Source organism: Eubalaena glacialis, chromosome X (assembly GCF_028564815.1).
Source record: "Eubalaena glacialis isolate mEubGla1 chromosome X, mEubGla1.1.hap2.+ XY, whole genome shotgun sequence".
Taxonomy (NCBI): domain Eukaryota; kingdom Metazoa; phylum Chordata; class Mammalia; order Artiodactyla; family Balaenidae; genus Eubalaena; species Eubalaena glacialis.
Window position 1 is genome coordinate 14,808,883 of NC_083736.1, and position 25,405 is coordinate 14,834,287.

Consider the following 25,405-nt stretch of genomic DNA (forward strand, 5'->3'; position numbering starts at 1 on the left):
CGTTTAAAGAAAAAATAAAAGCACATAAAGATCCTTTGGTTCTGTCTGAAAAATAATGGATTATTTGCATCGGGTTCTGGATTTTGAAGCTAATCACTGTTGCTGTGCTTCTTTGGTTCATGGTCGGGAATGCTGTGGTTATCTGGTTGGGAGCCAAGGCCTGTCTCTTCCTGGGCATAGCTGGTTAGAGAGAACAGAAGTGGTGCAGAATAGGGCAGAGTTGGTCCCCATGCAGGCCGGGGTCCTTCCCGGATTCCCAGGGGACAGGTGATAGGTCAAAGGGAGGTGGATGCCAGTGGTACCTGAGGATACCTCCCCATTTTATTTAGGGTCAGGTAACGCTTGGCCAGGTTGGGAGGTAGAGAAGTGAGTTACCCTGAACCAGACCCCACATGTTCTGCGGAAAGAAGCCTGTACATCAGAACAGCAGTTTGGAGTAAGTCAGGCGAGTTTTCTTCACTTTGACCTTTGAATTTATGCATTCCATGTACCCTGAAGTTTTGGTAAACTGGTGAAAAAAATGTTAAAGTACAGTCAACCTTTGATCAATACGAGTTTGAACTGCGCTTATACGTGGAAGGTTTTTCGGTAGTAAATACTACAGTGCTACACGATCTGTGGTTGGTGGAATCTGCAGATGCGGAACCTCAGATACAGAGGAACTGCAGACAGAGAGGGCCGAGTGTCAGTTATACGTGGATTTTTGATCACGGGCGCTGTCGGCACCCCTATCCCCGGCGCTGTTCAAGGGTCAGCTGTGTGCTTCCCACGGTCAGCTACCTGATGTAACACCCTCGAACCTCAGTGACTTATCCCGGTAAATGTTTGTCACTCACACCGCAGTCCCCTGTGGGTTGGCAGGGGGTGGAGGAGGGTGCTGTGCTCCCCACAGTCATTCAAGGCCCCAGGCTTCTTCCATCTTGTGGCTCCACCCTCCCTAAGGGCCTAGGAGTCCTCCACTGGATCCCCAAATTCCGCCAGCGGTCAAGAGACGAGAGAGAGCGAGTGTGGGCAAAATGAAGGCAATTTTTATGGGCTGGGCCTGGCAATGGCATTTCTCGCTGCTCCCCACACCCCAGCGGCCAGCCCCAGTTCCTGGCCACACCTAGCCACAGGGAGGCTGGGACACGTGGTCTAGCAGTGAGCCCAGAGGAAAGGGAAATGGTTTGATAAAAAACTAGTCAGTCTCTGCCACCAAAACCGAACTGGAAACTTCCCCTCTCAGTTGCCCTAAAGAGGGTCAGGGTATCTCACTGTGGTTTGGAAGATGCTTGATTTAAAATTTGCTCCCAGTGTGTCCTAGGGAAGGGGGCCAGCAGTGACTCAACCAAGGGCAATCGTTCATTCAGTTTTCTGTTAAGCATCTACCCGGGGTCGGGCATCCTCTTGGGCCCAGGGGCCGTGACGGTGAACAATACCAGAATCGGTCCCTGTCCTCTTGGAGCTGGCACCTGTTAGATGGCAGGCAACTGAACGTGCAAATTCCACACAGTATGAGGACTATACAGGGGAAAGTTGGGGTGCTATGGGAGCACATAGCTAGAGACCTAGGCCAGTCTGGGAGAGCTAGAGAAGTTTCCAGAAAAAGATGACATTTACGCCGAGACCCGAAGGAGGGGGTACTAAGACTTAGCCGGCTGAAGGAAGGCAGGGCAGGGTGTGTGGGTGAGGGTGTGCCAGGCAGAGGGAATATAGCTCAGTGGTCTCAGCCTTCACTGTACTTTGGAGCTATTTGTGGTAGATTTGGCCAGTTAACTCAGAATCTTGGGGGCAACGTAGGTCCAAGCAGTTTTTTTCTTTTGAAGAAGCTCGCAGATTCTGATGCACAGCCAAGGTCAATAACTACTAGAATCGCAGCTTCAAAGAGCAGCCAGGAGGAGAGCGCCCACCTGCCCGGCCTGTGTGTATGTCTGTGTGTGTGTGTGTGAGTGTGACTGAAAGCTTTTTAGAGTGAAGTTGCTTCCATGCTGAGGTTCGGGATCACTTCTCCCCAGAGCTCTTGCGGGGCTCCACCGATGCCAAGACTCGCCCCGCGGGGCCTAATGAACTCACCGCCTTTGGTGGTTTGGGGGAAGGTAGGGCCAGAGGAAGGATGGAGTATCTAAAAATCGGCCTCTCTCTCTGATGTCTTAAGCAGAGAAGGGCCAAAGTCAGGCCCTGCCCGCCGCCAGCTGGCGCCTGTGTTTCCCGGGGGCCGGGGGTGCAGGTGCAGCCCCAGAATTGTGGGCCCACCGTTCAGCAAGCTGGCCAGCCTGCGGGCAAGGGCTCCTTTAGAAGGAACCCGTTGGGATTTATCTGGTCAGCATGGGGTCCTGCACATAGTGGAGGGGTTCACAGGCTATTGTTTCTAGCCCCCTCTCGGGCCTGCCAGTCTGCTTCCTCAGAAATGAGGCGAACACAGAGGCCCTGGGCCCTAGGCCCTAGGCCTGCATGTTCAGCAGGCCTCATGCCTTCCCCAGGATGCACCGTTCTGCTCATGTATTTGGAAGCCCCTGGAACATCCCTGGTAGCAAATACGCACCTGCTCACCCATGAAGAGTTACCTTAACATGAAAAGCAAAACTGTGTTCCTTTTTGGAAAGCATAAAGCCTTAACCTTACAATTTTATCATCCAAACTACAGAATTGGAGGCATAAAAATGTTGGGGCCAGGTATGGAATCAGAGTCAGAACTGTGTCTCTCAGAAGGCTGTGAGGTCTGAGGGGATTCATCCCAAATATAGAGGTGAGCTTGTTTAAGAATAAAACTGAAGGCAAAGTTGAGACCCATTCTGCCCTCTCATGGTGTCCTCTTGGGCACACATTTTTCCAGGCATCCTGGATGCTGGGTGTGGGGAAAAGGTTTGGAAATGGTCTATATCTGGATACTTACATTGTGGATATATATATGAATATCTAGAAACTGCCTTAAAATAAAATTATAGTGATTATATACTACAGCCATTTGGCCAGAAGATTTCAGGGAAACATTTAGGCTAAAAAATTCAAGCCCCCTCCCCCATCAGTTTCCACTGTGGGTGATCAGCCACTACGGCAATATGGCGCCTGGCTTGGACTTTCTCAGATATTGGAATGTGACACCCAGCTGACTGCCCGGGTCACCATTGCCAGACAGCAAGAATGAGCCGTGGCGGACAGGAAAACCTGCTAGAATCCAAGACGTCCAGCAGAGTCAACTTGGGTTCTCTGCCAGAAACAACCCCCTTCTCCAACTCAAGGGCTCTTACGTCTCAGTTCTCCCACTTGACACATGGAAAAACAGAAGAGCTGAGAGGTCAACGACCCGGTCCAAGGTCAGACAACTGTTGAGTGGCAAAGCCAGGACTAGAAACCTGGTCTCCTGAAGCTCAGGGATAACTCATTACCTTAACAGGGATGGCAGTCAAGTTTTCAAATGCATGCCTGTCTTCATCATTTGATAGCGGTTGTGGAAACACTGTGTTGAGAAGGATTCTGAGGCCCAATATTCACTGACTAAGAAGACGTGCCCTGAGTCATTAGCTTGGTCTACCTCCGGTGTAGTTGAGAGGAGTTGCTGCACTTTCTGTGTGTCTCCAGCTGTTAAACCATGCTGTGTTTTTATTTTTAGAGTAGGTTCTAGAGCTCCTGTTGCCTCCACTCTTCTGGTAGTGTAAGCCAAGCTTCTTCAGGGTAACCTGACAGCTGCGTTTGCCGGCCCTGCAGGCAAGCCCTGAGGGAGGGCAACAGAGGCTTCTCAGCCTCCCGGGGCACTTTCTCTTGACGCTTCTGAATGAGGCCCAACAGAACTCCTGGCCTTAGAATGTTCCACTCGGCGTCTCTACTGTACCTTTCAGGGAGTGGAAAATGAAATCAAAACAGTGCTCTCAGCCACCCTGCTGAGACAGTGCTGACAACACTCCAAGGCAGTGACACTGTGGAGGATTGCTGTCGAGTACACGAGATTGCATATTGGTAAGGCTAGTGCCTCTGAACCCTTAACATGCAAGCGGGTCATCTGGGATCTTACTTCAAATGCAGATTCTGACTCAGTAGATCTGGGCTGAGGGCCTGGGATTCTGCATTTCTAAGGAGCTCCCAGGTGATGCTCCTGGTCTGTGGACCCCACTTTGAGAAGCAAGAGTTCAGAGGACCATAGGCCAGCGCTGCCCTGTAAGTTTGGAGCAGCCAGAAACTGCATGGCCAGTTCGCTGGATTGGTGTGTCCTGCAGTGGAGACCTGCTGTAGATGAATGGACCAATACTGAAGCACAGCTCTGACAAGCCAGGTTCTCGTCCTGGCAAAGTACTGAGGGAGAGTGAGCAGGTCCCTTCTATCCCTCGGCCTTGGCAGCTCTCCCATCTTTAAAGAAAATGGCAGCTTAGGGTATCACTCTTGCTCTTCCCAGATTGGTCCTCAGCCCAGCATCACTGGGCTGCCTCAGACCTCCTGCACCTGAAGCTGCATTTTAAGAAGATCGCCAGGGGGATTCACTTGCATGTTAACATTGGAGGAGCGCTGGTCCGAGACTCCTTCTAGCCAGATGATTCCGTTTATTTGTTAGGTTCTAACTCTAGCTGTGAGGACAGAAATCTTAGAAATCAATCACTGCATTTACACAATAGATAGGCCTTCATCAAGAAATATCCTCTTTTAGTTCAACATTCTCCTTGGCGATATACAGAGAAGGTCAAACCAGTAAAATTTATTCCAAAGCAGCATTTGCCTGAATTCAAGCGAGACGGGAGAGTGTTGAGAATCCCTGTAGAGTTGGAAACGAGGTGCTGGATGCCATATGCATCATTAAGGGCGGTGCTGATCGACAACAGACTTTGTGGCTTAGATTCTGCAGCTCTTTTAGACTATGTTCCCTGGAGTAACGGCTTCCACTGCCAACACATCTCTCAGATCCTCGATGAATTGCAGCATGGTCTCCCTATCTTTCCCGGACCTAGCACCAGCTGGGTGCTAGTTTTTCAGGGCAGGATTTTTCAGAGTGCGTTGTGGCCCATTGATGGGTCATGAGTTCAAACCAATGGGTTGTAACTGGCACGGAAAAAAGTGGAATCGAATCGGAAATAGAATCAGACACATTAGAAAAGATCAGAATATGTTCCCCATGGTTAAGAGGAGACACTATTTCATCAAACTTGTTTTAATGACAAGGTGACATAGTTTACTTTGACACGCAGTTACCTTGTCATTGAAACAAGTTCGATGAAATTAAACTCACTGTGGGTCACGGTCAACCTAGGGATGGGCTTGCTGGTTGGAGGCTGTGTGTATCTTTGGCTTTGGTAGACCTTGCCAAATTCCTCTTCTAAGTATACCAGTTCCCACTTCTGTGAGTTTTTAAGTCAAAAAGCTCAAGAAAAAAAGGACCCCAAGGTCAGAGGGAAGCTGGAGGATGAATAAGAAAAAAAGCTGACAGTTTCCACGTCTCGGCTCGTCTTGCCTGCTTTTCCAACCCTAGGCAGACATCATGGGGGGTTTTGACCCTGTAAATTTGCTTCTCATCTTAAAAAAGAAAAAAAGTTTAGAAGGAAATTCCTCGTCTTCCTGTCTCTCTCGCCTCAGTTCAGGAAGAGGCGAGCTAGAAGGAGGTAATAAATAAGCAACCCCCTTCCTTTTTGGAATCCAATAATAACAAGTCTGACGAGAGCTGTGTCTAACCTTTGCTCTGGAACTGCCGTGCGCAGGTTTTCACAGTTGGACAAAGATTTCTCTGGGTCATCAGCAGTGGTGCTATCATTGTTGCTTGTTTAGAAATGAAGCAGGGATTTGGGGAGTCTGGTCAGTTCCCGCTCCAGTCCTGAACCCCTGCGGGAAGGCCAAGCCCTCTGTGAATGGATTGCTGGCTGACTTACACCCTGTTTTCCTGGAAATGTGTACCTGTGTATTCTCTCCCCCCCCCCGCCCCCTCCCCCACTCCGCGCTGCACAAACAAGACCTCAAGTTGCAAAGAAGGCAGATTTGGAGGGGAGGGAACCCCTGAGCCCTTGACCTGGCCCCTCGTCCATGCCAGTCCCTACCATTCACCGTCTCAATTGATCCTTACAACACCCCATTCTATAGATGAGGAAACTGAGGCTCAGAGGTGACTTGCCCAGGTCATTCTAGGATATAACTCCTAGCCTCATAGAGCACTTTCTGTACACCAGGCATTGTTGTAAGCACCAGACACAATTCCTCTTTAAATCCTCATCCCAGTGAGGGTAGGCACCATTTTTATCCCAACTTTACAGGTGAGGAAACCGAGAGACCAAAAGGTTAAATAACTGGCCTGAAATTGCACAGCCAGTTAGTACAAAAGCCCAGATTTGAGCCCAGAAAGTCTGGCTTTAGTACCGAGTACTTAACTCCTTACGGTGTCTTCTCTCTGCAATTGTGATGACATCAAGCCTCCCAAAGCGAGCATTTTACTGAATTACAGCCTGACACATCACCTAGTCTTTTGGTACTTAACATTTTCCATCTGTTGAATGGGGGTGATCAATGACTTGGCTGTACTGCCCTCTTCTGTATCATGGGTATGCCCCTCTCTCCCTTCCTTCCAGCATTTACCAATAGGTAAGGGAGATGGTCTCAACCCATGGGTATTTGGGATAAGCACAAGGGAAGCAGTGTGGTCAAGCATGTGCAGTTAAGGGCAGAAAAGAGTGGAGGGCACAGAAATCAGAGAAGGAGGAGCTGGATGAGGCTTGGAGATAGGCTTGTAGATTTCACTAGCAAATCTCAGTTCACTGAAACCAATGGGCATCCAACTTGAGCGTGCATCAGAATCATCTGCAGGACTTGTTAAAACACAGATGACTGGACTCCCACTCCCCCCATCCCAAAAGCAAATTTCTGATTGAGTAGGCAGGAGTGGGGCCTGAGGTTTCGCATTGCTGGCAAGCTCCTGCTGCTGTTTAGGGACCACACTTGGGAAGTCACTGACTGAAACAGTAGGTAAGATTTTGAAAAGTGCAAGAAATAGGAAATGAGTGTGATCTGTGTATTAGAGTAGTTTAACTCTCCTAACAAACAAGCCCTAAAGTCCCCTCGGGGTAATGCAGTAAAGCGTTATTTCTTGTTTTGTTACAGTCTGGTGTGGGTTTGTCGGGGAGTACTCTGCTCCATGCAGGCATTCAGGGCCCCAGGCTCCTTCTCTCTGTGGCTCTGCCACTCCCTGGGGACTTGCAGTCCTGCATTGGAGCATCTGAATCTAGCCAGCAGCTGCGAGAAGAGAAAATGGAGAATTGTGCAGAAGGCTTTTATGTGCCAGGCCTAAAGGAGAAACATGTCACTGCTTCCCACGTGCCATTGGCCAGAACTCACACAGTTCTGCTTAACCGCAAGGGAGTCTGGGAAATGTGTCTCAGCCGAGTGCCTGGGTAGAAAAGGGAAGAGAGAATGAATATACAGCAGTCTTTGCCACAGCCTATTTGAGGATCCTCAAGGAACTTGATTTGACTGGAAAGGAACTTTCACGTTGAGAGAATAAATGAATGTTTCGTGCTCTTCCAAGGAAATATGCTACAGACAGTTCAGATCATTATTTAGCATCATTATAGTGGAGCTGCAGAATGGGAAAAATAATCACCAGATTTAGGCCCAGATGCTCTTCATTGAAAAACTGTTATATAACTTCTCTGTACCTGTTTTTTTTCTTATAAAACTTGGGATGAGAAATATGAAAGTCACTAGCCCAGTGCGAAGCACATAACAACAGAGAGTAGTTATTTCCGTGTTTCCTGTGCTTAGATGGACAGACGGACCCCAGCTGTGTGGCACTGGGCGCCCCTTCATGTGGACAGCTGTGGGATTCAGCTTTTAAAGAACATAGGCACAAGCCCCATCTCAGCAGTTGGGCAACTGTCCCGAAGGCTGCAGCGTGATGCCTCAGACATAGCCCAGGGAATCAGGCCCGAGGGCGCAGCCCAGGCCTGCGTCCACGGCGAGATTCATTTCATACTTGGCTTTTGGAGTTGCACTGCCTGGAATCTTTGTGCCTCGGCTTCCTGCTGTGTAAAAAGGGGCTAATCATATTACCCACCTCCTATGGCTGTTGTGACGATGGGATGAGAAAAAGCTAAGGGCTCTGCTGAGGAGTAGCGGGTAAAGATTCATGAATTGCCTCGTCCGCCATTTCTCCCTCTTGGCGTCATTAGCTGAGGCCAGTATGGAGGTTCTTGGGGCATATAAACCCCTTAGCTCTTGTTTGATCTTAGGGTGACCACCCTCGGCCTGGCAGAGTCCTGCCCGCTCCCCACAACTTGAGTGCCTTTCAGTTATTCAGAGAGGGCCCTGAACTGTCGATGGACGTGAACTCAGTCTGCGGGAGGAGGCGGTGAGGAAGTCTCTGAGCTCTTTCTCCGGGCTGCGCCTGCCTGTTTGATCAGTGGACCCAGCAGCAGAGATGAAAGTCTCCTGGGCTCCTCGAGGGCAGTACTGATGCCCAAAGGTGCCCCCGACATCCCGGCACCAGTGCAAGTCTCCTTCATTTCACCTTGTAATTGGCTCCCCTCGGGTCTGGGCCCTTTAAAAGCCTTTCTCTCCCCCTTGTTCAAACGGTGCAATTGTGGGTGATTGAAACCACATTTTTATATGTGTCAAAATCAGTTCAGCCCTTCGAAAGAAATCATAGTATAAATTGGATCATATATCCTAAGTGGATGCCACCAGCTAATTCGTTTGTTAGACTGTTCAGCTACATAGGATTAAGTGAGTGTTTACTCTTAAGCAGTCCCATGTGGGTCTCATTAATGCAGACTCTGGTCTGGCTTGTGCCTAATATCTTGTCAAATCGGGGGGCATAGGGAAGGCCCTCGCAAACCACCAAACGGCAGGGAGCCCTCACTTCTCGAGCAGCCTCTAGTGATTAATGGGTCGGGAGCTGGGAGGGGGCTGGCTGCCATTCTCTGACTTGACGTTCCAGACACTTGGTGTCCTCCACTTCTGTTGGCCTCTCCCTAAAGCAGAGGAGGGCAGAAGCCTCCCGCACATCTGCTTTAGTCCAAAGGGACGCAGACTTGGAATCCTATTGTGTGTACGTGGGCATAAGGGGCTAGAAAAGATCTGTTGAGGAGCGTTCCCTCCGCCTTTCTGAAATGCACACTCAGTAAGTTGCTTGCAGCCTCAGAGGCTGTGGTCTGTGCCCTCGCAGGTCCAAGTGGGGTTCAGGAGCGGAGAACACCAGCAGCAGCACATTCTCGGGCCCCGCCCCACACCTACTGAATCAGAACCTGACTTTTCCTATGCGATGGCGACACATTAAGGTTTAATATGTGCTGCTCTAAACCGTTGCTCTCAACCTTCGCTGCACATTGGATTCATCTGGAGGGTTTTAAAAATGTTAATGCCTGCATCCCATCCCCCACCCCCAGAGACTTAAAGGTCATTGGTTTGGGGTCGGGCCTGGGCATCGGGATTTTTAAAAGTTCCCTGGGCGATCATAATGCCCAGCCAAGGTCAGGAAGCTCTACCCTAAGGGCTGTGCCTCGGTGCCCCAGTGTTTAGGGGAGATTGCAGTTCCCCAAATCCTCCCAGCTGCCTGGACACTGAGTGTGAGAATGTTGGGAACCGATGCTGAGAAGCGTTCAGGAACCTGTAGGCATTATTTTCATCCAGAACTGTCTTGTTGGCTGTCCTTGTGTTTTCTGCAACATGACAGGAAAAGCTTCATTTGTTCGTGTGTGTGTGTATGTGTGTGTGTGTGTGTGTGTGTGTGTTCATCCCTGTTTCATTTATTTATTGTGATTTTGCACAGCCAGCCAGTGGGAAGCCAAGTGTGGAGAAGAACGAGTTTGGAAACACTCCCTTCCTGGTACCTGTACTGGAATCCAGATTCATACAGTGTGTGTGAAATTTCGGATGTGCGTGGTGTTGGCTGGTCCTGGCGTAGATCAGAGCCCCAAGGGCACAGCAGGCATGTCATTTGGCCACCAGGTCTGTCTTTTATAAGGGGGTAGGTCAGGTGTTTTTAAACAGGACTCCTGGCCTGGGCGGCCCACGTGAGCTGGCAGAGATTCATCTCTCCCAGCTCCTCCCCACTAAGTACAGCTAGAAACACTGCAAGACGCTAAATCACGCTCTGAGGACTCACTTAGCCCAAGGGTAACTCCCGCCCTAACTCCCGACATCGTAGTGTTGTTTTCGTGTTTTAGGTAAATGAATCATGCAGTTTCTGCGCTTTTGTGTCTGGCTTCTTCCGCTCACCGTGTGCAGTTGTAGATTGTAGTAGGGAAGAATTTCAACCAACTATTGATCTTGGACTCTCGGCAGAGTTACGACTTGAGCAAAACTAAACGTAGCAGCGTTTAAATTTTTTTTTCTTAGTATAGAAGCCTAAGACCTGCAAAATGAACCAAATTTTAAAAGATCAACAAAATAAAGTAATAAAAGTAACCTCTACATCTGTCACCCAAAGAGAATCACTCTTAATATTTTAGTGTGTATCCTCCGGTTTTTTTCTAGACATATTTTAACAAAATGGGCTTATAATCTACGTATTGCTTTGCTGACTGATATTTTTCACTTATTAGAACAAGGATATCTTTGTGTGTCACCAAATATTCTTCTGTAACATCCTTTTTAATGGTTCCATCGTTTTTCTTTGTATAGCAAAATTAGGCTTAATATATTAAAAAAAATTTTTTTTGGCGTGAGGTTTATGAGCTGCCTTAAACAGCTTTTATTGTCCTAAAAAATGTAATCAGTAAGTCACATCGCCAACTCTTTTGAAGGAAAGCAGGCTTTAATTTGTGTCTTAATGATGTGTTTGCCCCAAGCTTTTGGGTGCCAGTTGGTGTCTGCTGGGTGGCGAGAAGCTGGGTGGGCAGAGTTGCAAAATGAGAAGGTCTCCATGTGTTTCTGAAATGAAGGCCAGCATTAGGCGTCTAATGTCCTGATCTCTGGTTATTTTCAGAAAGTAAAGAGCTAAGGGGTGATTTTTCATTAACTCACCTTTAGGTTGGGATTAGGAATTTTCTCATCCCGGCCTGCCAAAAAGTCAGACTGCGTCCGCTAGGCATTAGGGTCACAAGATTCTCATTTTGAAGGCACACCTTTTTAATTTTCGAAATTATTCACCGCTATTAACTAGCACCTGTGGGCATTGGTTGCCCTTTTTCCTTTTTACTGAAAGAGATTAAATGGTAATTAGATCCCTAGTTCTTATGCACTCTTCTAAACTGAGGGCCAGACAGGTGGACATTGTCATTTTTATTGGGGATGCTATTAGAATGTTTATAAACCACGGAACTACTTTGGAGAACTTTAAAGCACTTTGAGCTAATAAGCTCGTTAATGATGAGGAAAAGGAAATAAAATTTCATTGTCTTTATACACATGCTGTGGCTAAAGTCCAAGTCAGTTTGGCTCCTATCAACGCTTTGAGAACAGATAGACACAGTATTAGCAAGATTTTGAGTCAGCAATAAAATTGGGACTGTGGTCACACGCACACGGTGTGGGGCTGGGGATGTGAGAGAGAGAGAGAGAGAGAATGAGAATGAGACGTTTTTAGTCCTTTCTCCATTAATCATAAAACAAGAAGAAACTGCTAGTTCTGAAATTCTTTGAGGCCCTTCCTTATGTGTGTCCTAAAGAGGCATAACTATTTCTGCTTAGAAAGGCCTTTAAAAATTTCATGCAATAAATAACCGGCCTTCCTGGGATTTCAGGAGTCTTTAAGCTCCATCACTACCCCGACCCCCTCCCCGAACCCCTGCCCCTTGTTGAACTGACCTTTAAGGTTGGGTTTTGAGTTGCTTCCTTCTGACCCTCTTGGGCAGTAAGTGTAACAGTATATTTTCGTTCCATGCTCACCTCCTGGGTGAGATGCCTGAGAGAAATATGTTACGGGAGATTTGTAATAATACTAGAAAATGTTGGACTTCCCTAGTGGCGCAGTGGTTAGGAATCCGCCTGCCAATGCAGGGGACACGGGTTCCAGCCCTGGTCGGGGAAGATCCCACATGCCGCGGAGCAACTAAGCCCGTGCGCCACAACTACTGAGCCTGTACTCTGGAGCCTACGAGCCACAACTGCTGAGCCCGTGTGCCACAACTACTGAAGCCCGCGTGCCTAGAGCCCGTGCTCCGCAACAAGAGAAGCCACTGCAATGAGAAGCCCGCGCACCGCAACGAAGAGTAGCCCCCGCTCACCGCAACTAGAGAAAAGCCCGTGCAAAGCAACGAAGACCTAACGCAGCCAAAAATAAATAAATAAATAAATTTATTTAAAAAAAAAGAAAAGAAAATGTTTTAGTAGGAAAGTTTCTTACTTTGTTCATAGCACCTCTGAAAATTTTCATTGCTGTCTAGAAAAAAAATCTTTACAGCTGTTACATGTTCCTTGATGCTGCCGGCCCTGGGGCCTCCCATCTCTCTCCAGCCCTGGGGCTTTGGGACATTTTGTAGGTGGTATGGAGTTCTAGAGGTGGATGGAATTTCTAAGATGATATCCTGGGACGACTGGATTTTAGATCTAGTGTTTGCTGTCGTGCGGATGAGAATAACCCACTTCCCTTTCTCCTCTTATGAATACCCGCTCTGGTTTGGGGCCAGGAGTCTTGTCTCCCGCCAGTATCTTAGGGCCGTTTTGTGAATTCCAGCTCACACAGTGTCATCTCAGCACGAGTGAACCCAGCATGCATTCAGGGAGTGAGACGTTTGCATTCCCCAGACCTGCTTATGGCGAATATGTCCCTTTATGAATGAGGTTCCTCTCCCTGTTTTATGCTTTGTTTACTTTGATCTTTTGCCTCTGGATTTTTAAAAATTAATTACTGAATTAATTTATTTTTGGCTGTGTTGGGTCTTCGTTTCTGTGCGAGGGCTTTCTCTAGTTGCGGCAAGCGGGGGCCACTCTTCATCGCAGTGCGCGTGGGCCTCTCACTGTTGCGGCCTCTCCTGTTGCGGAGCACAGGCTTCAGACGCGCAGGCTCAGCAGTTGTGGCTCACGGGCCTAGTCGCTCCGCGGCATGTGGGATCCTCCCAGACCAGGGCTCGAACCCATGTCCCCTGCATCAGCAGGCAGACTCTCAACCAGTGCGCCACCAGGGAAGCCCTTGCCTCTGGATTTTAATGAGCAGGAGCTTTCTAGGAAGGTTGGGAGAATTTTTGTCGTCTGTATCCTGAGATGAGGGGAGTTGAAGGTGCATATTCGTGTGCACGCACGCACCTGTCTGTACACCTGTGTGCAGGTGTTTGTGTACATTGCACATTCGTTGGTCTATACTGGACCCCCCAGAAGTCTCTGAAGGCATGAAGGATATTGTCTAATAAGAAGAAGAAGAAGAATCAGAATAGCTCATCTTTATGAAGTACCACGTTTCAAGCACTGTTGTAGGCAGTTAATCCTTACAGCGCCTGAGCAAGTAAGTACTGTTGCTATCCCCATTTTTCGGATGAGGACACTGAGGCACAGAGAAGTGAAGAAAGTTACCTGAGGTCACGCAGCTAGGAAGTGGCCAAGCCAGCTCTTAACTCGCATGCTCGACTGAAAAGGAGGTCCCCAGGAGAAGCAACGCCTCCTCACCTTTCCCCACATAAAGTGGAATTGTGTCATGCTGCAGCTCAGCACCTGCTGGCTGTGGATGACGTCCTCCAGAGCAATACCGACAGTGGATTTGGACACCTGGGAGGCCTAGGGCAGTGTGTTGATGCATCGGAGTCAGTGGACCTGACAGGAGCTGTCGGGATGTCATCCTCTCGAGGGCTGCTTTGCTGGTGCCCTGTTGGGGTATCAGGTTGTAAAAATGAGACAGATCTCGTGTCCTTGGTCACTTTCTCCTGTTCCCTTGTCTTCCGCCTCTCTGCCATAATTTGCTTAAGTACGTGCTCGAGGACGCCGGAAGGAGAAGGGAGGCATATCATTTATATGAAGTTCAAAACCAGGCAAAGCTGATCTATGGAGAGAGAGGTCAGAGGAGTGGTTACAAATAAGATTTACATTAAGTGATACCTCAAGAAAAAATAAGTAAAAATGGAGGTGTCTATACTGACCTGTGACAATATCATTGAAGCCTGGCCAAGGAATGCCAGGGAGGAGAAGTAGACGTATCTGAGCATCTGGAGTTTAGAGATGCAGGTAGCTCTTCATCTGTAAGAATCAGAGGTTATTTCCAGGAAGACATAATTGCTTGTATTCAGCAGACGCTAATTTTATTACTCTTAATTTCTTCTTTATTTTCACGATTTGTGTTCTGGCTTCTAACGCCCCTGACCACTTGTGTGTCTGGCCCGTCTTCATTTGATCCTGGCTCTGCCTTTTAAAACAGTTGCTGCTGCTGCCTCTCCCAAATTCAGAATGACTTACAAATGTTTGAACAGAGAAACAAAGACAGAAAATGGGAGACATGGTCTGGTTTGTTGCAAATGGCTTTTCCTGCCAAGCTGTGGGGAATGGTATTGGGGCCAGCTCTGCCTTCCTAATTGGAACCATAGCTCCTCACATTGCCTCTCGATTACAAACTTGAGGGCCCGCCACCCTTCAAGGGACCATTTCCCTCTGGGATGCTGTGTACCAGGCTTCTCACTTGCGTTGGCCTGTAGGAGAGGACAGCAGAGTTGCCTACTCCGTTTGGGTAACACCGCAAGGGAAGTAGCTAACCTCTAATCCTCTATAGGTTTTATACTTCTTTGCTAATCTCTTCCCGCCCCCCTCTGGAGCTGTAATAATAACACTAGTTAACATTTATTGAAAGCTTACTACGTGCCTGATGCAGTTCTAAGCATTTTGCATGTGTTAGTTCATTTACTCTTAAACTCTGGAAGCTGATATTGCTATTGCCCTGTTACAGATGAAGAAGTTAGACACAGGGAGATGAAGTCCCTTGCCCAAGGTCAGACAGCTGGTAAGTGACAAAGACAGCCTCCGAACCCAGTCTGGTTCCAGAGTCTGAGCTCTTATCCACTGTCTAAATAAAATTTAGACAGTCTGATTTCCAGTGGGGCGATCCCCATAGCTCTCACCATGCTGGCTAGACCAATATAGCAGCCCCTAGCCACACGTGGCCATTGAGCACCTGAAACGTATCTAGAAGATCACTGTACATGTAAAATACACACCCGGCTTCTAAGACTTAGTATGAGAAAAAGAATGTAAAATATATCATCAATACATTTTTATATTGATTATATATTGAAATAATATTTTAGCTATATTGGGTTAAAGAAAAAATATTAATTTCACCTGTTTCTTTTTACTTTTTTTTTTTTTTTTAAACTGTGGCTCCTGGAAAAGTTACCATTACTGTATATGGCTCATGCTGTATTTCTGTTTTGCTCTCGGGCGCTGACCTAAACCTTTCCAGCCTGTTCCAAGTAGAGTAAAATTTGGTTCCAGCACAGTCACGGGTAGAATGGATTTAGGAGTAACATGCCACAGAGCAAATTCCTGTCTTCTACCGCTACCACCACCTTGCTGACTATGTACAATTAAAAAACTTTTATATATGAGGGAAAAGATCTAAACCTTTAATGAATGTTATGTACCAGTGTACCAAATCCTTTCACATAATGGTTGCATTTAATCTTCCTAACTCTTCTACGAGATAAGCATCATTAGCCCCATTTTACAGACGGGGAAATGGAGGCTTGGTCTAGCAACTTGTCTAAGTTTTTTTTTTTTTTTTTGGTCATTTTATTCTTTAGTTGCTCCTAGAATCCATTTCAAACAAAAGAGTAAAAGCGATCATATAAATAGGTTAGGTAAGGGGAAAGGAAGACAGAAATGCTTCCAAGTTGCAAACAGGAAAAAGAAATTAGGACATCAGGGCTTCAGAAAGGCTGCAAACACATTCATAAACAAAGCCTGCCCTGGAGCAACCCTCATGTTTGTCTTTGGTCTGATGGTACAGTGTGGTCTAGTGGTCTGCCCAACTGGGAATCCAGTGCCTGGGTTCTCAGTTTTGCTTCAGACTCACTGTTCTGTACTGAATGGCCTTGGACTGGATGGTCTTGGACAGGGTTTCTTGATCTGAGAGATAGGCAGGTTTCCCGGGTGAGAGGTTCAATGTTTATAAGTGGAAAGGTTGCAGAGGGGTGAAGAACATTGTTCCAACTAAAGCAAGGCTATCATAGATGAACTATCAATGCAAGGTGTTTTATTTTTACTTGCACATTTGGAGGCAAACTCCAGTCTTCTCTGCCCCTTACAGTGTGGTTGTTTGTTTTGTTGAGGTCCCTGCTAATCTAGGCAGTTTGCAAAGGGCTGGGGAGTGTGTGTGAGGAGCAAAGAGAATCACCTATTGTAAGTTTCTGTTAGTAATAAGTGGCGGGGCCGGGATTTGGATGTATGTCATCTGACTCTAGTGCTAATGATAGTCTTCCCCCAAAATGATCTGTCTTGGACAGTATGTATCTCATGGTATATGCATTGTGTTGGAGAAGTTTCTCCATGTCTTACTCTCTCATATTAGTTAAATCCTTACGGGAAGGGGGTATGACCTACGGTAGGTCACAGTAAACGTTCATTGAACTGAATTGCCTTAACAACTGTTATGTGAGAGGCCTTAATTCTAATATTCTCCTATAGGGTTTGGTATCTGCTCCATTATTTTCCTCTTTAGAGCTGTGGCTAGGTCACTAAGCTTCCATCATTAAATTATTTTTATATCCCTATGACTTCCTGTAGAAACTTCATTCATTGATTGATTCAATAAAATTATGAACTACAGTATATACTGTAGGACATTTACTGTGCCAAGCCCTGGAAGTCCAAAGGAGACCAACAGGGTTCCTGCCCACAAAAAACTTATGGTCTGAAGTGAGATAGAGATAGATACGTAGGCATTACAGTGAACATTGCCCCTATGTTGTTAAGGGGAGCGGAAAGGGGCTTGGGAGCACATTGTTGGGGCACCTCACCCAATCTTCGAGTTTATAGAAGGCTTCCCAGAGGAAGGGGAAGAAGATGCTAAGTTTCAGTTCCAGGTTAGTGAAAATTAAAATGTGATTTTTTTGCCCCCCATGAACCCTCTGAATTCCATTCATGAGATTTTACTTTGCGGACAGAAGTGGAAGGCAGGATGAACCTGAGGCCACCCTAGAGACCCATCATTGGGGCTCATGGTCTCCAGTGCAGTGCTCCACCATTAGCTGGACTCAGATTCTTTCTGGGTTCTTCCTTCTTATGACCCTGAGCCAATGTCTGGCTTGCTTCTATGTTTTCTTTTAGCTTTGACTCCCACTTAGAATTGCCTCCTTACAGCGTGTCTCAGTTCATATTCTTGAGCAGAGCATGAGAAAGGGAGGCTGTTTGACCCAGATCACAAAAAAAAAAAAAAAAATCAAGCCATATCATCGGCTGCTGACCAGCCAGTAGTTAGGCTGCTTTTGAAGCTGGTGTTCACTCTTGATCCAGTCAACCGTGGCATGAGGAGGGGTGGGGACATGGTATAAACAATGGCCGCCAAAGTCACCCTCCTACATATATACCTTTTCTGGGCTGTGGTGGGTTGGACAGTTTATCCAAGGATGTGGCATGGCAGGCCTGATCACTGATCTAGAAAGTTCTTTTAATACCAAGAGAAACAATATAATGGTTAACAAGTGAGTGAGTTAGAAGCCTCCCTCTTTCATTTTACCAGGGCAGGTCTCTGCATCCCTTGCATTGGGATTGTTTTAGCTGTGGTTTCACCATGCTTGCAATGCCATGCCCCAGAACATAATCTTTTCTTCATTGTCAGGGGCTCAGTTCAATATTTAGAAATTGTCCCTCTACCCTCTCCAGCAACAACTAGTTGTTGGCATACCCCTGATTGGTGTACATGGCTCATCCATATCTTCTTCAGCAATCCATCAGGGTAGCCGCTCTCTGGGAGAAGAGTTGATCCTAACCTGGAATGACCCTACCTGAAGTGGTCTGTGGATAGAATTCACAAAGTTTGGGAAGAAATGACATCTTTAGTTTCACTAAGCTTAACCTGAAATTTGGCATTTCCTTCAATTCTGAATAAAGCCATAAACCACAGGACTGTACCTGTGACTTGGTTGCTAATAGAAATCATAGACATTTCTGTATCGTGTTACAACTACTAGAGAGATCTCAAAATAGGCTCATTACTTCAAAATCATGGTGGTAGACTCACGATTAGATCTTGTTATTTCATGTGTTAGAGAAACAAGCACACGTAATACTCTATGACCAATTTTCTGTTTAGTATTCAGATGACTGCATTTTTGATATAATTGATTTGCTCTGTGAGCCTATATATTTTATCTTACGCATAAAGCATTCTGAGGAGGGCTTTCCCAGCCTGCCGAAGGGGGCGTGGCACAGCAAGGTTTAGGAACTCCTGCTAAAGGAAGTAATCCTCTGATGTACATACTCGTTGTGGAGGCTGCTGCTCACCCCGGGGTCTCTAATTCATCAGAGCTGTACTGGTGTGTATTAGTCTGAAGGAGGGAAAGACTGAAGCTGAAATCCTACTGTGGTCCTGGGGAGCGTGATTCAGGTGGTTTGCAGTCTAGGGACAAAGCTATCAACGAGTGGAACAATGACTTAAAGAGGACAGTGGCAGGCAGCCTTTAATTAAAGTCACCCTGATGCACTCACCCTATGGTACGTGTATGAACATGCACCATGGAATGCATGTCTTCTTGTCTGGCATTAACTGGCCCCATATGCTTTGTGTTATGGAATGAACTGAGACTTTAATTGCCTCTCTTTCCTGGTTTAAAAGGGAGTAGAGTGGGCACATTTTTGTTCAGGAGCCCAAGTCTGAGTCTTTGGACCTTTGTTAATTTCATAGGCTATTTGGTGTCATTGGAGCTCATTTAGGCTGGGTTATCCATGCCTTAGCCATTGGAGAGCCACATAAGGGAAGCTACTGGGTGGATGGCATGAAGGAATAAACTCAGGGCAGAAGGGGCCGCAGAAGATATGGGCTGGAGGCGAGTTGAGAACTTTTCATGGACACCATCTTGTCAGTGTCCCTGGCCATTGCCAATCCCAGATGCACATTCATGTAGGTTAGCTCTGAGGCCCCCCTGATACCCACCCTCAGGGCTACTGGCTTCTCCCCTATTCTAGTCACAAGCAGTCCATCCTCTCATTCTGCTGGTGAGGAGTTTATAAGCTCAGTTCAGCAGCTGAATGTTTCCTGGGGGAAAGGAGCACAAGTTTGGTGTAAGGAGACTGAGGTTCTAACTTTTCCTGTTCTAGTGGCAGCTGTGTGGTCTTGGGAGTGCCATATTGCCTCTGTCCACTTCAGTTTCCTCATCTGATACATGAGTTCCATCAGGGCCCTGCTTAGGATTCTTATGAGCACAGAAGGATATGAAAACACATGGAGAAGAACAGAACCTGGTGAGAGCACAAGAGAATCTCATAAGGCACCTATGGGCTCCATCACAAGAGCCTCATGGCGATTGAATCTTGTCTTGCCACTGAATGTTCATTGAAGAGAAGAGTCTAAAGCCCTGAGGTTTGTCTTCTGCCTGGAATACCTCTAGTGGTCAGCTGCCAAATTACAACGAAAGGCCTTCATTTTATGCTTAATCACAACAGGGTCCCTGTTGGTTTCTCCCCTTACCGGGTTGAGCACCAAGCTTGAGGATGAGGGTTGGGGAGTGGGTGGGTTTCTTTCTAGTCATGGGTCCAATTTGGCCATCACAGAGGGTCCCAGAAGAGAGGGGATCATGGGCAACAGTGAAGAGCAGAATGGATTCCTCCTCCTCCTCCTAACCCTCCTCCTCATTCTCATCATCATCACATTATCATCACGATCATCACATATTCTATAGTTCACCCCTGTGTGGGGCACTGTGCCAGGTGCTTTACATACATAGTGGCGTTTAGCTCCCACAACTGTACTCCGCTGCACTTAGGCACCTGAGGCTTAGAGAAGCCACATGACTTGTCCAAGGACACAGCTGGTCAAATGGTAGAACTGGAAATCGAGCAGGTCTGCTTGAACACAAAGCCTCTGCCCTCAACCATAATGCCCTATGTGGTCTCTTTGGTACTTGTGTGATGAACACATGAGCAAATGGATAAAAGAATAAATACCACAGGGTGAAAAAAAAAAGGACTGGAGGTCATAGTAGTAGTGGATTTACTGAGGTGTCATTTATTCTTTTGTTGTCTCTTCACTTCCCATCCCAAATAGTATAAACGCTGTTGCTCGGTTCCTGTAAATCTCAACTCCGAGTGTGTCTGCTTTTGCTTCTTGTGGCAGTTGAACCCCTCCCTAAATGCCACCATGTGGCTTCTAAAGGGCTCTTGAGCCATGGATTGAGGGTGGTGCTCAGTTTGTAGCCAAGGCAGGCAGAACTGAGTCCCTCACAGAATTTCCTGGAGATATTTACAGGCAAGTAGCCCCCTCCTGAGAGGAAGGAGTGTAGAATCTGCAGAGAGAATGTGAGTTCCAGTTTGTTACCTGTCATCTCGGCTGGCCAGATACCAGGCTGGACACTGTCTTTTCGAGGCGGGCAGGCCAAGAGTGTCTTGGTTTGTATAAAATGTGAGCTCCTGGCCCCTGGGAGGCCTTATGCTAAATTATAAAATGAAGTCCATTTGTTAACCCAGAAGAGTTTGGCCTATAAGTTTATAAAAACATGCCCGTGGCAAGGCCTCTGAGCCAGTTGAGATAAACAGAGATGGCAAATAATTGTCTGCAGACCTGGGATCTCAGGGCAGGGGAGAGGAAGAGGGCTGAGCGGCTGTCTTTTAATCTGATTGTCCTCAGTTCCATGGTGGGGATCAATAAACTGTGAACACAGGAAGAAAAAGTTCCAGAGGAGAGAACCAGCTGCAGCTGGCAGAAGTGGCCCGCCATGGCAAGTGGTAATGCCATTTTAATTAGGCGAAAGCCTGAATGGGAGCCGCGTGAAGACCTTCTCCTGGGTGCCCTGGGTCGCTGGGAGAGAGGACGTGCGCCCTTTGTGTACTTTGCCAAAGCCCACCGGCTGCCACCTCGCAGGAGACTTACATTGGAGTCACTGGTTTCCAAAAGGGTGACAAGTGCAGTGTGTGTCGTCTTGCCTTGATCCTGCCAGCTTGGCCTGGACTCGAGCCATCGCGGCAATGGCCCTGATTTCTAAACGGGTCGGGTGTTTCCAGAAGCTTTTGCGGGAGCTGATTGGGGGTGAACAGGAAAAATAAGGGTGGAGGAAGGAAGCGGTAAGGCTGGGCTGGGCCTTTTCAGGCTCAGAAGGCTTGTTTTCTTTATCTCCCCACTTCTCAGTTTCACACCTTATAAGCTGATAGCATCTTGTGCTGCTAAGAGTGTCAGCTTTTGATGATGATAATAATGGTGATGAAGATAGTAATGATGATGATAATAATGATAATAAAAATAAGTGAGCACTTAACAGCCACTTTCTATGTACCAGGCACTGTTCTAAGTGCATGTCCATCTGCACTCTAGTCCTTTCACAGGGTTTCTACTATTATCCCCATTTTAGGGATAAAGAAACAGAAGCACAGAGAAGTTAAGTAACTTACCCTAAGACCCAGAGCCAGCAAGCCAGGATTCAGATCCAGGGACTATGGCATTCCAGCCAGAGGTAGATCTCAGAAAAAGCTCCAGTGTGCTCTGGACTCAAGTATGGAGAACGTCACCTGCAGAGGAACCTCGGACTCTCAGCTTCAGGAAAGCAGGAACCACATATGTCGTGCTCACTGTGGGATCCAGGACAGAATGTTTTAGGCACAGTCCTTGTGCTGTTTCAATGCTTGTTGGTACATTGATTTTTGACAAGGCAGAGAAATGCAGTACCAGGACCTGCGATTTTTGTTACATACAATTTAATGGATGGATGCTTATTCATTCACTCATTCATTCCGTAAACATTCCATCGAGCATGTGTACCAGGCATTGTACTAGGTGTTAGAAGTAGAGAAATGAATACGATGAGGTCTTTGCCTGAGAAGAACTCACGTCTGGAGGTAGATGCGCACAGACATAATGTGTACACACAGGTATTGCTTCGGCCCAACCTCTCCTCTCTGTTTCCCTCACTTGCTGCCTGGGTCTCTCCTCAGGCTAAGACTTACCACATTTTACACAGCATTATAGTTTTCTTTTGTGCACGGTCATGTGCACACACGTGTCTTGTGTCCACTGAGACATTCACGGCTGTTTGAGGCCAGCTGCACATGTTATTCACCGTTGTTGCCCCTAGAACAGTGCTGCTCCAAGTTTGGTCCACACACCGGCGGCATTGGCATCACCTGGGAGCTGGTTAGTAATGCTGACTTTTACTGACTTAGGAGCTCTGGGGGTAGGGTCCAGGAATTCGTGTTTTCCCGTTTCTCCGGGCGATCCTGATGCATGCTCAAGTTTAGATGAGGTGCTAGGGTAGGGAGCCCAGGTCCTGTCACGTGTGGGTGCTCCATAAATAATCTTTGAATGATTGCATGCATATTGACATTGAGCGGGGGAACTGGGTTGGTCTTACTAGGTCTGGGCAGGACTCCAGGTATCCGTTTTGCCAAGTACGAAGAGGCTATGGGGGAGATGGAGTCATATTTCTTTCCCTCTCAAAAAATTTGGATGGATGCACTAAATGGCTGGGAAGATCGACTCCACCAGCGTCAAGGAGCAACTGAGCATGTGACCTGATGGGAACCGAGTGACTGGGCCAGTTTATAATGAAGGCCAGGAGATCAAACAGGGCGGAGTGAGAACTCCATGCACATGGTTTGGGACAATATGCTAAAGCCACAAGCGGAGAAGAATTGTATGCTTGGGACTCTTGTCTGTTCCGGGACCTTATTGCAAATCAAACTCCCCCCTATTCTTGCCTATGTGGCAGAGCCTTGGTGTAAATCTATTTCAAACTGGGGTTTCTCTCCCATCCCATTTCCCTTTTCACTTTCTTGAACTCTCCCGTTGCTCCCCAGCTCCCTCCTTCTTTCTGCCCCAGAGGGTATTGTTGTCCAGACTTTGATCAGGATTCAAGCCACCCTGTGGCCTGACATTTGTCAAGGGCAGGGATGTGTGGGCTTCTGTGAGTAATCAGCAGCTGTTTCTGCAGTCATGGTTTTAAGGAATCTCCCTCCCTCAATAATGTGATCGTTTCCCCCTCCCAACACCTCCCCCTCCCCCCCGAAAAACCTTGCCTAAGAGCAGTTGGCCCAGTATAATAAAACACAGCTTGGCATCAGGAGCTACATAAACAAGAGACATTTAATAAACTGCGTAGCATTTTGGCAGTGGGAGGGACAGTAGCAGCCAAAGAGACACATATGGCGGGCTTAACAGCATCCTGGACTCATGGGAAGAGGATCCCTGGGTTTAGCTCCCCGGGATGAGGAGGTGGGGTGAACACGGGGTTAGAAAGACTAGGCTGGTTCAGCGTCCCTGGGAACACTGCTCTGCCGAGGTTTTCCCAAGAACAAGGCTTATTTATGTGATTTGATAAACACTTAGGTAGCGCTCATTCTGGGCCAGGCACTGTTCTCTAAACCCTTTGCATATTTTTAAACAGCTTTCTTGAGGTGTCATTTACATACCATAAAATTCACCTGTTTTGAGGGTACCATTCAATGATTTCCTTATAGTAAGTTTACAGAATTGTGCCACCATCATCACGATCTGATTGTGGAAAATTCCTCTCACCCCTCGTGCCCATTTACAGTCAATTCCCAACCTCACCCCCAGCACCAGGCAGCCACAAACCTACTTTCTGTCTCTATGAATTTGCCTTTTCCAGAAAGGTCGTATAAATGAAATCATGTAATATGTGGTCTTTTGTGATTGGCTTCTTTCACTGAGTGTAACGTGTCTGAAGTTTATTCCTTTTTATTGCCAAATAGTATTCTGTGGTATAGTAACAGTGCTTTATATTTATTATCTCGGTTCTTCCTCATGACAGTATCACGATTCACAGATGCGGAAACTGAGGTGCAGTCAGTACTTTGGAGGGTAATGATTCAAACCCAGGCAGTCTGGCATTAGAGTCTGTGCTCTTATTTAGTCTCTCTTGCTGTGCTGCCTCTCCATGGGTACAAAATATGTCTTCATTTCTAACTTGGAGAGTTTCTTTTATGTAACGACCACTGAATTTCTAAAACTGTAATACTTAGTTTTATGCAATCTGATAAGATTTTCTTGAATGCCTAATTTGTGCCTGGAACTTTACTAGGTGCTGTGAGAGACGGAGACAAGTTTCTGCTTTCAAAGAATTTAGCATTTTGCTTGGTAGATAAGACTCAGATGCACATGGTAACATAGCTCCCCGACGGCCACATGGGATCATACATGATCTAAAGCCTAAATGTGTACTCCAGGTAGAGGAAGTCAACAAGAAGAGACTGATGTCAGTGAGAAGAGCTGAGGACAACTTTTCAGAGGCCATGGCCGTGAGCCAGTTCTAGCCCCTTGGCCTAATCAGTCCCAAGTTGCATGAGTGGAAGCTTGTAATTGTTGAGAACCCGCACTATGTTTTAATGTCCCTTCCACCCACAAAGTTTTCTGCTTGTTATGTTCCAACTTTTAGATCCCATCTGTGTGTCTATAATTATACCAAGAAGCTTTTCCTCTTAAGCTGTTTTTAATAGAAATGTCTTGAGGGGGTTTTGCTCTCTTTAGAAAAACTGGTTAGCCAAGGCACAGGGCTTGATTTGTGTGTGTGTGTGTGTGTGTGTGTGTGTGTGTGTGTGTGTGTGTTTATTGTAAAATGCCTTACAGCATCCAGTTCTTAGGCTGGCCACCAAAGCCTGGCAGACAAGGATTCAGGAGTAAGAATAGTACATGGAACTGCATTTAAACTCTAGAAGGCCTGGTGTAGGTAGCTTGTGCTGTGTAACAAACCACCTCAAAACTTAATGGCTTAAAACAACATCCATTTATTTGGCTCATAATTTTGTGGCTCGTCCGGGCAGTTCTTTCTGGACTGGCTCAGCTTACGTCATGTATATATCTGTGGCCAGCAGGCAGGTAAGCTCATGACTGGGCCGCAAGTCTGGCTCTTGGCAGGCTTTTAGTCAGGGTATGGCTCTTGGCTAGGGTGCCTTAGTTCTCTTCCATGTGGCCTCTTATCTCCAGCAGGCTAGCTCAGGCCTTGTTCACAAGGTGGACACAGGGCTCCCAAGAGCAGCAACAGAGGGCAAGTCCCAGTTCACAAGCGCTTTTCCAAGCCACTGCTGCATAGTGTTTGTTAATGGTCCGTTGGCCAAAGCAAGTCACATGACCAGCTCCGATTCAAGGAGTGGGAAAATCAGCTCCACCGCTTGATGGGAGATCTGCAGTGTCATATTTCAAGGGTGTGAATGCAGGGAGAGGATGAATCTGTGGCCATTTTAGTAATCATTCTCAAAGTCAGAGCATATAATAGCAATAAGGTTAGCCAACATCTACGAAATGCTTACAAGCTGCAGGTACTATTAGAAGTACTTTATATATGTATCTTAAGTCATTTCAATCACACAGTGGCCCTGAGAGCTCGGTGTTAACCATTTCCCCCATTTTTCAGAGGAACAACTTGAGTCTCTGAGAGGCTAAGTAACT

The 25,405-nt window shown here is 47.0% G+C and overlaps 1 protein-coding gene across 3 annotated transcripts in view; it reads left to right on the forward strand.

Moving 5' to 3' along the window:
- NHS (NHS actin remodeling regulator) overlaps positions 1–25,405 on the forward strand; it is a 339,549-nt gene that overhangs the window by 55,667 nt on the left and 258,477 nt on the right. The window lies entirely within an intron of this gene.